This window comes from Rana temporaria, chromosome 2 (genome assembly GCF_905171775.1).
Source record: "Rana temporaria chromosome 2, aRanTem1.1, whole genome shotgun sequence".
In the NCBI taxonomy this organism is placed as follows: Eukaryota; Metazoa; Chordata; class Amphibia; order Anura; family Ranidae; genus Rana; species Rana temporaria.
The window spans coordinates 120784787-120798566 of NC_053490.1; the positions used below are offsets into that span (position 1 = coordinate 120784787).

Consider the following 13780-nt stretch of genomic DNA (forward strand, 5'->3'; position numbering starts at 1 on the left):
CCACTCGAGTGATGTCCTGGGCCATCGCTCCCATAAGGCGGGTCTGGTTTTCCTGTGCAGTGGATCTTAAATCAGGTAGATCGAGCGGATCTAAAGATCCGCTGATCTACTTAAATCTGGCCCCTAGTGTCAGAGGCACAGAGCCTGGCGGAGGACTGTGTCTGTGTCCCGACTCTCGAATGAAGGGAAGCAAGCCAACATTCATTTATTAATGGGCACTGGTGAGGCTGAATTTGATGGGTGCTGCTGAGGTTGCATTTGATGGGCGCTGCTGAGGCTGCATTTGATGGGCGCTGGTGAGGCTGCATTGATGGGAGCTGGTGAGGCTGCATTTGATGGGCAATGGTGAGGCTGCATTTGATGGGCAATGGTGAGGCTGCATTTGATGGGCGCTGGTGAGGCTGCATTTGATGGGCGCTGGTAGTCTGCATTTAATGGGCGCTGCTGAAGGTTGCATTTGATGGGCGCTGCTGAGGCTGCATTGATGGGTGCTGGTGAGGCTGCATTTGATGGGGAATGGTGAGGCTGCATTTGATGGGTGCTGCTTAGGTTGCATTTGATGGGTGCTGCTGAGGCTGCATTTGATGGGCGCTGCTGAGGCTGCATTTGATGGGCGCTGCTGAGGCTGCATTTGATGGGCGCTGGTAGGCTGCATTTGATGGGTGCTGGTAGGCTGCATTTGATGGGCGCTGGTAGGCTGCATTTGATCGGCGCTGGTGAGGCTGCATTGATGGGCACTGCTGAGGCTGCATTGATGGGCTCTGGTGGGCTGCAATTTGATGGGTACTTCATTAAAAGGGTGGGGTGTTCATGGGCAGGGCAAAGTGGGCGAAGTCAGGGGTGGAGCCAGGGGGACGGCAAAATTAGCTCTCGCCTAGGGTGTCAAAAATCCTTGCACCATCCCTGATTGGCTGATTAGCAATTTGTGTTGCCAAGCAATTGAGCAGGTGTGCCTAATAAAGTGGCCGTTGAGTGTATTTCTATATTGTGTGCACCAAACATCTTTGCAAATCCAGATATTACCTCGTGAAAGTAGTGGTGATATCATCCACAATGCTGTACATAGCCTGTGCACAGAGCAGAGCTGTAGGAGGGGCCCAGCAAGCTCCACCCACTACAGGAGGCTACAATAGGGGGAGGAGGAGACAAGACCAGTCATTCTGCACAAGCATAGAGAGCAGCAGTGGCCGGTCTTTATTACAGAGGTAATATCTCACACTGGATTACTGCACAGATCTGGAAGAAATACACAAAGCACACCAAGATTCAAAGAAGAAAACGCATAAAAGTTGGATTCAGACAATATTGACTTATCCTGGAATCCCGCTCACAGCATAAGCTTTTAGGTTATTTCTATCCTGAATGGATGGTTCGGCTTTGGGGGACACAGATGGATTGAGGTCTTGGGGGGGGTATGTGCTCCGGCATAAGCCCGCCTAATTCAAATTTGGATGATGTGGGCGTGTTTTATTTAAATTATCTGTGACCCCACGTAATTGACGTTTCTAACGAACGGCGCATGCGCCGTCCGTGAACGTATCCCAGTGCGCATGCTCCAAATTACGCAGCAGTAGTCAATGCTTTCGACGTGAACGTAAATTACGCACAGCCCTATTCGCGAACGACTTACGCAAACGACAGAAAATTTTACGCTGGCCCGACGTCCATACTTAACATTGCGTACGCCTCATATAGCAGGGGTAACTTTACGCCAAAAAAAGGCTTACGTAAACGACGTAAAAAAAAATGCGCCGGGCACACGTACGTTTCTGAATCGGCGTATCTAGGTAATTTGCATATTCTATGCGGAAATCTACGGAAGCGCCCCTAGCGGCCATCGTAAAATTGCACACAATTATACGCCGGCGTATGCAAGTTACGTCGGCGGAGGAAGCCTATTTTTTAAGCATATCTGCCTTTGAGAATCGGCGTAAGGATACGATGGCGCAGTTTTTAAATTACGGTGGCTGTCTGGAGATACGCCGCCGTAAATTGTATCTGAATCCTGGCCAATGTTGTAAGGGTTTTTTCTTGTACTGGTCAAATGTTTTTAATGGATTTACATGGAAAATACTGCATTTGGCCACTAGATGGCGCTAATTATAATACTTAGCGCCATCTAGTGACCAAATGTGGTATTTTCCATTCTGGTCAATTGATTTTCATTGCTGTAAAACAGTGGTCTCCAAACTGCATCCTGGGGGGGCCAGATGTGGCCCTTTTCTGTTTTTTGTTTTTTTTTTATCCGGCCCTTGGGCTACTTTCATACAAAGGCACTTAAAGGAACACTAAAGGCAGATTTTTTAAATAACAAACATGTTATACTTACCTCCACTGTGCAGCTCGTTTTGCACAGAGTGTCCCCGAATCCGGTCTTCTGGGGTCCCTCGGTGGCGGTCTCGGCTCCTCCTTGCAAAAGCTTTCCACCTTCATGCGAGCTCACATGGCGGAAAGCTTTTGTGAGCGCGCTCCCCTGATACAGCGGCGGCCATAGGATGCATTAAGGTGTAAAAACATTTACCTTTACAACCAATTTTAAAGCGGAGGTCCAGTTAAAAATAAAAATTAAAAGTCAGCAGCTACTAACACTGTAGCTGCTGACTTTTAATAAGGACACTTACCTGTCCAGGGTGCCCGCGATGACGGCAGCCGAAGCCGAGCAATAGCTCGGGTCTCGGCTGCCCCACCGTCATCCTCGGTGAGGGAATCAGGAAGTGAAGCGGTGTGGCTTCACCGCCTGATTCCCTACTGCGCATGCGCGAGTTGTGCGGCGCTACATGAATGGCCGATGTCTCCTGGGACACACACAAGGTCCCAGAAGACACCGCTCCCCATTCTCCAGGAGGCACCCCGAGGAGAAGAAAAAAAAAGACCATGGATCAGGAAGTGGCAGATTAGGATGATCTGCCTAGCAACGGGCACTTCTGGTATGTATAAAAAGAAAAAAAAAATTGTAGCATTTTGGATTTTTTTTTGGGTGGAGCTCCGCTTTAATGGGAGTTTTAGCACTAAAATTAGAGCCTACAAAGCACCTGTAAAGCACCTCTCCTGTCACTTTAGTGTGAAAGCCTGAGTGCTTTCACACTGGAGCGATGTGCTTGCGGGACGTTAACCACTTGAGGACCGCCGCATGCAGATATACGTGACCAAATGTGGTATTTTCCATTCAGAATGGCACAGCTGGGCACAAGGGCGTACATGTACGTCCCCTTTAAGATCCCAGCCGTGGGTCGCGAACGTGCCGCTGGCGGCAAGCTCGCAGCCCGATCCTCTTCTCCGTGACGTCCCCCCGGGAACAGCGGACCCGATCGCCGCCGGTGTCCCGCGAGTGTGTCACAGAGAGGAAGAACGGGGAGAGGTGAGTGTAAACAAACCGCTCCCCGTGCTTCCTAGTGAGCCTGTCACTGATCGTCTGTTAACTGTCATAGGGAACGACGATCAGTGACGTCACACGTCCAGCCACGCCCCCCCCAAAGTGAGAATCACTGCCTTAGGGCACACTTAACCCCTACAGCGCCCCCTCCTGGTTAACCCCTTCACTGCCAGTGTAATTTTTACAGTAATCAGTGGATTTTTATAGCACTGTTCGCTGTAAAAATTTCAATGGTCCCAAATGTGTCCGCCATAATGTCGCAGTCACGATAAAAATCGCTGATCGCCGCCATTACTGGAAAAAAAAAATATTAGTAAAAATGCCATAAAATTATCCCCTATTTGGTAGACTCTATAAATTGTGCGCAAACCAATCAATAAACGGTTATTGCGTTTTTTTTTGTTTTTTTACCAAAAATATGTAGAAGAATACGTATCGGCCTGAACTGAGGAAAAAAATGTTTTTTTATATATTTTTTGGGGGGATATTTATTATAGCAAAAAGTAAAAAATGTTGTTTTTTTTTTTTCAAAATTGTCGCTCTATTTTTGTTTATAGCGCAAAAAATAAAAACCGCAGAGGTGATCAAATACCACCAAAAGAAAGCTCTATTTGTGGGAAAAAAAGGATGCCAATTTTGTTTGGGAGCCATGTCGCACGACCGCGCAATTGTCAGTTAAAGCGACGCAGTGCCGAATCGCAAAAAGTGGTCCTTTAGCTGCATAATGGTCTGGGTCTTAAGTGGTTAAACAAAGTCCTGCAAGCAGCATCTTTGGGGCGGTGGAGGTGCTTTTCTGCCTGCTAGCGGGGAGCTTTTACCCCCCCTCTCTAGCGGCTGAAGAAGGGGTTAAAAGCGCCCGTGTAGCACTGCTGCTGAAGCGATGTGCAGGCGATTCGGCAGTGCTGCCCATGCATTCCAATAGGCAAGGGCCATAGTCTTGCCACAGATTCTTAATGTGGTTTAGGTCTGGACTTTGGCTGCATTCACACCTGAGCGTAGGTCGTTCGGGCGTTTTTTCCGGCGTTTATTTCCGGCGTTTTTTCGCGCGTATTCATGCTTATTTGCGCGTTTGCATACAGCGTTGTCTGATGTTTTTGTACTTCGACGTTTTTTATTTTAGCCAATAGGAAAAATTACCATCTTTTCATCACTTGTTGCTATGTTGGTAGATTTTTTTTATCTTCTGCCTGGGTGAAATGTTCTATTGATTAAAGCGACAAAACGCCCGTAGCAAACGCTCGTTGTCGCGCTAGTCGCTTGAATCGAGCGCTTCCATTACTTTCTATGGGAAATAGAATTGCTCAAAAACCCCCAAACCGCCCGATTCGCGGGTCCGGAACTTGTTTGAGCTTCAGGCGTTCGGCGTCAGGCGTTTTGGAGTGGAGATGTGAACCATCTCCATAGGGAATAATGTATATTTTCCCCCTCTAGCGTTTTTGAGCGTCGCGCTTCAGGCGACAAAACGCTCAGGTGTGAATGCAGCCTGACTGGGCCATTCTAATACATGGATATGCTTTGATCCATTCTAAACCATTCCATTGTAGCTCTGGCTGTATGTTTAGTGTTGTTGTCCTGCTGGAAGGTGAACCTCTACCCCAGTCTCAAGTCTTTTGCAGACTCTAAGGCCCCGTACACACGACCGGATCTATCCGCTGGGATTGATCCACGGATCAGTTCCAGCAGATAGATCCGGTCGTGTGTACGGCCTAGCGGACATTTTCAGGCGGACATTTGTCCAGCCGACGGTTTTCAAGCGGATAAAAATTTCTTAGCATGCTAAGAAATCTATCCGCTGGAAACCTGTCCAGCGGACTTATCCGGTCGTCTGTACAGACACAATAGGATCACCAGAGGAGAATGGTCTGAAGGACCGTTTTCATCAGTCCAAACCGATCGTGTGTGGGCCCCATGGGTTAAAAAATGAGAACTTGCTTTAAAATTGAACCGATGGACGCCTAACCGATAAGTCAAAACCGATCGTTAGTATGCAAAAGCATCGGTTAAAAACCCACGCATGCTCAGAATCAAGTCGACACATGCTTGGAAGCATTGAACTTTGTTTTTTTCATAACGTCGTTGTGTTTTACGTCACCGCGTTCTGACACGATCAGTTAATTAACCGATGGTGTGTAGGCGCGACGGACCATCAGTCAGCTTCATCGGTTAACCGTTGACAACGGTCCTTTGGACCTTTCTCATCGGATGGACTGATCGTGTGTACGAGGCTTTATGCCCAATACACCATGGTACATCTGCGTTCCAACATAAGCCTGAGATGGTAACGCCACCCACAAGCAACAAGGGAAAACTACCAGATAGTATCACAACCAGAGCAGAGGCAAATTTGTATCAAACAGGTCTGGGCCCAAGTACTGGCCCAGACATCCCTTAGATTTGAAATAGCGCCCCCTAGATTTGGGGTGGGCGCTACATATCTATCTTTTGTTTGGTTTCAGTTCCTCTGTGTAGCCTATGTGTCTGGTCACCTTAGACGCTGACCCTGGCAATATGAGTGCCTTGTCAGATCCCTCTAAATAGGGTTCCAGCTGGGCCTGAGGGTTCTGCAAACAAGATTTGTGCAGGAGGCAGAAGAGAAGTGTATATGGGCTGTATATAGTTGTGTCCATGAAGAGTTGCTTTTGCTGAAAAGTGGACATCCCATTATACCCCTATCCAGGGCCAGACTTACCATTGGGCTTGACTGGGCTCAAGCCCATGGGCCCCGGCCAATAGGGGGCCCCTATTGGATGCACCACAGGAGGAGGAAGCAGGAAGAGGAGCTAAGAAGTCCATCTAGCGATATCCCACCCCCCGCTCAACAACCATAACCAATCGGCGGCACCCTACCCCCCCTGCTCAACAACTTTGTTCGGGGGGCCGAACCCCCCCCCCAGCTCAACAACTCAGGTTGGCCCGCTCTCAACAAGTTTGGTTGGTTGGCGGATCCACTACCGCCCCCCGCTCAACAACTTCGGTCAGGACCTTCTCGGCTCCAGGGGGCCTCTTTAACACTCAAGCCCAGGGGCCCCCACCACCCCAAGTCTGGCCCTGCCCCTAAGGGTAGGGTGACCAGACATCCCCGGTTTCAAGGAACAGTCCCCAGATTGAGGACACTGTCCCCGGACCAAGTGTGTCCCTGGTTTTGTCCCCAGATTGGATTTGAACAGGGGCTGAGGCAATTTCAAAGACAGTCAGTGCAGAAAAAAATAAAAATAAATCTGAATTACCCCCCCCCCCCCCCCATTATCTGTGCCCCTTTCTGATGATCATGTGCTGGTCGGAGGGGAGGGAATATTTCTTTATATTTCTTTCGGGTGTCCATTTAGCTCCCCTCGCATTTCCTTCTGCCTTGGCTCAAGTCCTGGCCAGCCGCCTGTTTTATCTCCTTGCCTTCACTGGTGGAGTGATCTTCCTCCGCTCCCCACTCAGTAGTAGCCATGGGCCCGGAGAGTGAGACTTGACAGGCTGTGAGGTGGGCAGAGGCGGTGACAGGCAGAGAGTTGCTGATTGCCGCCATTACTAGTGAAAAAAAAAATATGTCCCCAGATTTCATTTTAAAAATATGGTCACCTTACCTACAGGGGGCATAGACAGCAATAACAACTGACACAGGCTTTAATCCATCTCTACTCTAATAAAAAAAGATTTGCCTATAGCGGATAGAAAGATAAGAACAGGTTGGTGACCAATCTTTACTACTTAAATGTAGTAAAGAAAAGTGAAGTCACCACCCTAGCTGTACTTGCTGTGTACATACTGTAGCCGACAGCAAGATTGAGCAGAACTATATATATATATTTTAACCTCCCTGGCGGTATGATTATTTCAAATTTTAGGTGCTGAAAGCGGTACCATTATTTTGCATGGAAATTTGGCGTTTTACATTGTAGGCCTGTAATTCTTAGGAATAACTCACATAAATCTGTCCAAACCAGAGTCTAGTAGACATCCCAGGTATGATAAAGTTTGAAAAACAAAATCATAAATTATTAAATAACTATAAATAATTATTACAAATAATAATATAATTATAATAAAAAATATTCAATAATGTAATCAAATCAAAAACACTGAAATTTGCTCAGTTGCAGAATTGTCGCTGTCATTACTTTTATTTTTTGATGACGAATTTCCCCACAAATTGCTATCGCACAATTCTGCAAGTGATACTAATTTATTATCGCTGTTTTCTAGCTGGTCTAAAACCATTTTTGACATAAAGGGACACTTTTTGGTTTCTATGGACAATCTCCAGTTTCCAGGCAGAAAGAACAGTTTTTATTATATAAAAGTACATGCAGGACACTGGGCAGACCACTAGGGACAAAGGGTGTGTGTATATTTTACATACAGTACTGTAATCTATAAGATTACAGTATACTGTATGTAATGTGTTTATTTACTTTTTTGAATTTGGCGCAATCTCCGCCCCCGTGTGTCGTAACGTCGCAGGGAACGGAGCTCGGCGGCACACAGGCACCCAGTCTGACTAACCAGGCCTACTTGGTAGATCACAACCCCGGACCAACGTGGTCCCGGAGCCAGGAACACTTGAACACGCACCCCCGGCCAGGAGGGCGACACACGGGGGGTGGTGAGACGACAGACCCAAGATCGACGACGACCCCGGACTAATGACGTCTGTCCCTTAAAGGATCACTAAAGGAAATTTTTTTTTTGCTAAAATGACTGTTTACAGGGTATAGAGACATAAAAGTTAACTGATTCCTTTTAAAAATGATTAAAAATAGATTAAATTCAATCATATAATGTGCCTGTAGTTTCACTTTCGTTTTTAAACTGGTTTCATGTTTATGTGAAGTAAAGAGACCCACAGAACAAAAACAAACAAATCCAGGGCAGTGTTTTGTTTTTAAAATTAATCTGATTGGTTCTGTTAAGTTTTAGACACACAGTAATGACAGCTTAGACCATCGTGAAAAGCTCCCAGTACGATGGTTATAAGGAAACAGGCAACCAGGAAGTGTGGAGATCACAGCAGTTTTACAGCAACATCAAAGAAAAAACGAGCAATGAGGACATGAAACCAGTACTGCAGTAAGGTAAATGAAGCTATTTAGCTAAAGAAATAAATTCCTTTAGTGATCCTTTAAGTACTCCTCCCCAGCATGCACAGCGGGACGATCAACTCCCTCTGATTGGCTGCCGAAGGGGAACACCCAAAACACCTTGACCTGACTGCTGCCACCCTTGGCCTGGGAATTTAAAGCAGTGCTGGCTAGAAAGTAGCAGGCCGCTACACTAGTAAAAAAAAAAAATATTAATAAAAATGCTATAAAACTATTCCCTATTTTGTAGACGCTATAACTTTTGTGCAAACCAATCAATAAACGCTTTTTTTTTTTTTACCAAAAATATGTAGAAGAATACGCATTGTCCTAAACTGAGGAAAAAAAGTTTTTTTATATCTTTTTTGGGGATATTTATTATCGCAAAAAGTAAATATTGAATTTTTTTCAAAATTATCGCTCTATTTTTGTTTATAGCGCAAAAAATAAAAACCGCAGAGGTGATCAAATACCACCAAAAGAAAGCTCTAATTGTGGGAAAAAAAGGACGTCAATTTTGTTTGGGAGCCACATCGCACGTCCGCGCAATTGCCAGTTAAAGCGACACAGTGGCGAATCGCAAAAAGTGGCCTGGTCATTTAGCAACAAAATGGTCCGGGGCTTAAGTGGTTAAAAGTACAAAACATAATTACCAGAGTTCCCTTCAAGAGCACCACATAATTTTCTGCCAAACAGAATGTGCCTCATTTTCAATGAAGTGCCAAACAGAATAGTTGAACTGGTCGTGCCACTAGCTAATTAATTACTTTGCAAATTAAACTTCTTTAATTTGTCACAAGTGATTAAATCATGCCAATTGTAAAGAGAATAATGAGATAATTAGTTTGTATTGACATCATTTATAATTACACTCTCCAACATGTTTTTAACTAGTAGAAGACTTCACCATTTTGTACATTTTACTGACCATTGTCAGACAGGGATTAAGAAAGCCATCATAACTAGAGAGAAAGGGAGTACAGTGCGGGGGCCTTCATTCTCCATTACAACTACATTTTCTGTTGGCAAAAATGTATATGAATGTCACATTGAGAGTGTAAAACAAAATATAATGGCTCTATTGAAACAATGTAGTAAACTTCCCACCACTTTGGGGAGATTTTCTCTCACTTGTCTTGTGCTTAGGACAGGAAGTGAGGGAAAATCTCCCTGGTATGGACAGAGACACCAATGATAACCACTCAGAAATTCTAGCCTTTTCCAAATCTATAAATAGTGAAAGTAGTGCACTGTCTTATATAACAAAAAGGGTACTATATGTTTTGATTGTTATAGAAGACATTATAAGCACTAACCACACAGGACAGGGTCAAGATTAATAAAACCTTTACCTTTTTTTCTTAAATAGTCTAGTTGCCTGGCTCTTAGACTGTCTCTCTTTAGCGTCAGTGATCTGGAACACATATGACTTTCCTGATTTAACCACTTGCTTACTGTTCACATATACCCCCTTCCTGCCCAGGCGAAATTTCAGCTTTCAGCACTGTCACGCTTTGAATGACAATTGCGCAGTCGTGCGACGTGGCTCCTAAAAAAAAATTGACGTCCTTTTTTTCCCACAGATAGAGCTTTCTTTTGGTGGTATTTGATCACCTCTGCGGTTTTAATTTTTTGCGATATAAACAAAAATATAGCGACAATTTTGAAAAAAATATTTTTTTTTACTTTTTGCTATAATAAATATCCAATAATACAAAAAAAAGTTTAGGCCGATACATATTCTTCTACATATTTTTGGTAAAAAACACAAAAAAACGCAATAAGCGTATAGTGATTGGTTTCGCAAAAGTTATAGCTCCTACAAAATAGGGGATAGAATTATGACATATTTTAATTTTTTTTCCTATTATTGGTTGGCGATCTGTGATTTTTGTCACGACTGTGATATTACGGCGGACACATCGGACACTTTTGACACATTTTTGGGACCATTCACAGCGAACAATAATATAAATATGCACTGATTACTGTATAAATGTGACTGGCAGGGAAGGGGTTAACACTAGGGGGCGAGGAAGGGGTTAATGTGTGCCCTGCATAGTGTTTCTAACTGTGGGGGGAGGGGAGTGACTGGGGGAGGTGACCGATGGTTATCCCTATATACAAGGGACACACCATCAGTCTCCTCTCCCTAACAGGACATGGATCTCTGTGTTTACACACAGAGATCCATGTCCATGTCTCTGTGACTGCCGATCGCGGGTGCCTGGCGGACATCGCGGCCAGGCACCTGAGTGATGCGGCGGGCGTGCGTGCGCCGACGGCGGTGCTCGCGCCCCCCAGTGGCTGGAGGCCATATATAGATGGCCTCCCAGCAATTAACATCCACATTGCGGCCGTAGAAAGTCGTATGGCCGGCGGGAAGTGGTTAAATACCTTTTCCAGGGCATTTATTCTGCATTATTAGAGCTGAAAACAGTCAAACAACTAGTATTTTCAAAAGGAGATCAGCAATGGACCTTGAATCTCTCTCATGACAGTTTTGCTTTAAAAAAAAAGGCATGGGAATATTTTTTGTTTGGATTGACACACAAATGTTGGAAGTATTTTTTAGAATGGTTAGGCTTTATTTAGGTATGTGGTTGAGAGGCTGTAAAAATGTTCAGTTGAGCTCAAAGTGGATGTTAACCTGATTCATGAAATTTTACCTGGTCATATATATATGTAGTGTTTACTTATCTCTCTCCAAAGCCCTAAGTCCTGTGTCTTTCTGCTACTTCGTTCCCATGCTAGCATGATAACTTCTGACAAGTTCTAAAACACGGGAGATAAAAAAAAGCAGTTGAAGATTTGTGTGGAGGAGGGTGCAATAAATAGATTAGCAGAGATCTATGTGAAAGGGGGTGTGTGCGTCTTTCCTCCAATCAGCTGTCACACCGTGTATGCCAAGACTCCCCTCCCACTGATGAAAGAGGAAGTAAAAATTCTAACACAATGTTCACATTCTAAAGAATATAGAAAGCTGAAGACAGCTGATATACTAGTAAAACTTATGTAGGGAGATTTGTTTTATCTCTGCGTATCATCTGATGCCTTGTGCACATGATCGGCTTTCCCGGCGGTAAAAAGTCAGCCAGAAAAACCTAGAGGAAAACCGAGAACCTGCTTGGTAGCCTTTTTCCCCCTACACACGGCCGGGTTTCCTGACAGGAAAACTGCCATGAGAGCTTTGGTCGGGAATCCCGGGCCTGTGTATGCTCCATCGGCACTGCCTCGCAGTGTTTACCATTGAAAAACTGTAGAGAAAAAAAAAAAAACGGGAATCCCGGCAGGAAAATAGAGAACATGTTCTCTTTTTTCCTGCCGGGAAAACTGCAATTTAGCATACACACGGACGTTTTTCCTGGCGAAAAACTGTCCTGGCAGTTTTTCTGCCGGGAAAACCGGTCGTGTGTACGAGGCATAAGGCTGTTCACTTCACTAGGTATAGGAAAGCGTTTACATCTGTTTTATGCTGCAATAGGCAGCAGGTGGGGTTGTTTACATGCTGTAATGCTTCACACCCATGCCAAAGTTTACCCAACATGTAGCAGTCAGCGGGCTGAAAGCCCTCCAAACGCTACACATTCAAGTTAATAGGGAAGTGCCGCTAATGCCCAACACATTTGCAGCACATTTTGTTGGCACGAATAAGGTTAAAACAGACGTTGAGTAGCATCTGAAGTGCAATCTGAACTTGGATCGTTTTCAGAGGAGAGGGAGATAAACTACCAAGAGAGGTAGTAGGACAGTCAACAGTAAATGGCTTCAAACATGCTTGGGATAAACATAGATGCATTGTCAGACACCAAGGTTAATGAAAAAAAAAACAGACTCAATGGACTACTCAGTCCTTTTCTCTCATCACTTTTCTATGTTTCTAATTACATGACAAGAAATCAACCATTCCTTGTCTAATGTCTAAGGCCTTGTACAGACGTGCAGACATGTCTGATGAAAATGGTCCGCGCACCGTTTTCATCGGACATGTCTGCTGGGAGGTTTTGGTCTGATGTGTGTACACACCATCAGACCAAAATCCCTGCAGACAGAGAACGCGGTGACGTAGACGACACCGACGTTCTCTGACACGGAAGGTCAATGCTTCCACGCATGCGTCGAATCAATTTGATGCATGCGCGGGATTTTGGGCCAGCGGACATGTCCAATGAGTCGTACTAACCATCGGACATGTCCGACGGACAGGCTTCCAGCGGACATGCTAAGAAACTTTTGTCCGCTGGAAACCTGTCCGCTAGGCCGGAAAACTGTCCGGTAGGCCCTACACACGGTCGGACATGTCCGCGGAAACTGGTCCGACAGACCAGTTTCAGCAGACATGTTCGGTCGTGTGTACAAGGCCTCAGACACTCTTCAGAATACCAATATGACTCTATACAACTGATGACGGTGTGGGCAACAGATTCAGTGTACCTGTTGTACACAGGTACATGAATCTTGGGCACACACTGAGTGTGGAGGCGCACTGATAGTAAGCTGTCACAAGGGCTTCGCAGCGGTGGGAGATTTCTGTACTTGGTGGTGGAGCCTGATGGTTATTTACAGACACTAGTTTCCCATCAGGTCTGTTCCCCTTGTGACTGACAGCAAAAAGTGGGTGGTTTCTTAGCCATTAGACAGCCCGCTATTGGCTAAAGAGTCTGCCCACAGCCCCACAGCCTGTTGTCAGTTAAAGGCAAGTGCTGAACTGATGAGGAACTAGTGTCTCAGCTTCCCCATCACGCTCTGCCCACATTAGCATCATTAGTTGTTAGGAGGCTGTCGGCTCTGAAGCCCACAGCTTCCTTAACAACCAGTGACAGGGAGGGAGTAGCTGCTGTGAATATGCCACTCTGCTACACTGCGGACAGGGACAGGCATTCTGCCTGTCTCTGTAGGCCAATTAAGAGTAGGTCTTAATTACCTCCAGTTTCGTTATCAACTAACTGAAGGTAATTATTTTGAATTTGAAGCACTTTTACAGAGTGCGCTATATAAAAATATCTATGAGATGATAGGGGGTGGGCAAGTTCCTAAAGTATTAGGTGCACCAAAGCTATCCTTGGTTATAACAACCTAGCATTTGGCTGCAGCAGAGCACATTGAGAGTTACAGCAGGTATGGCAGTCACTTACATCGCCTGCACTTTATAAATGCTATCAGCTTTTTTTTTTTTTTTTTAAGTGACAGAGCCTCTTTAAATGGACAAGATACTGACATGTTGAATAAATAGTTTAACCCTCTTCTGTGTCCTTCTAGCTCAATCCACAGCAATACTTTTTCATAGAATAAATTATTGTAGATGATCTCTTGTTACTGTAACTGATAAAAAATCTCA

The 13780-nt window shown here is 45.0% G+C and overlaps 1 protein-coding gene across 2 annotated transcripts in view; it reads left to right on the forward strand.

The window, feature by feature from the left end:
* AGAP2 (ArfGAP with GTPase domain, ankyrin repeat and PH domain 2) overlaps positions 1-13780 on the forward strand; it is a 319347-nt gene that overhangs the window by 137655 nt on the left and 167912 nt on the right. The gene's annotated exons all lie outside the window — the stretch shown is intronic.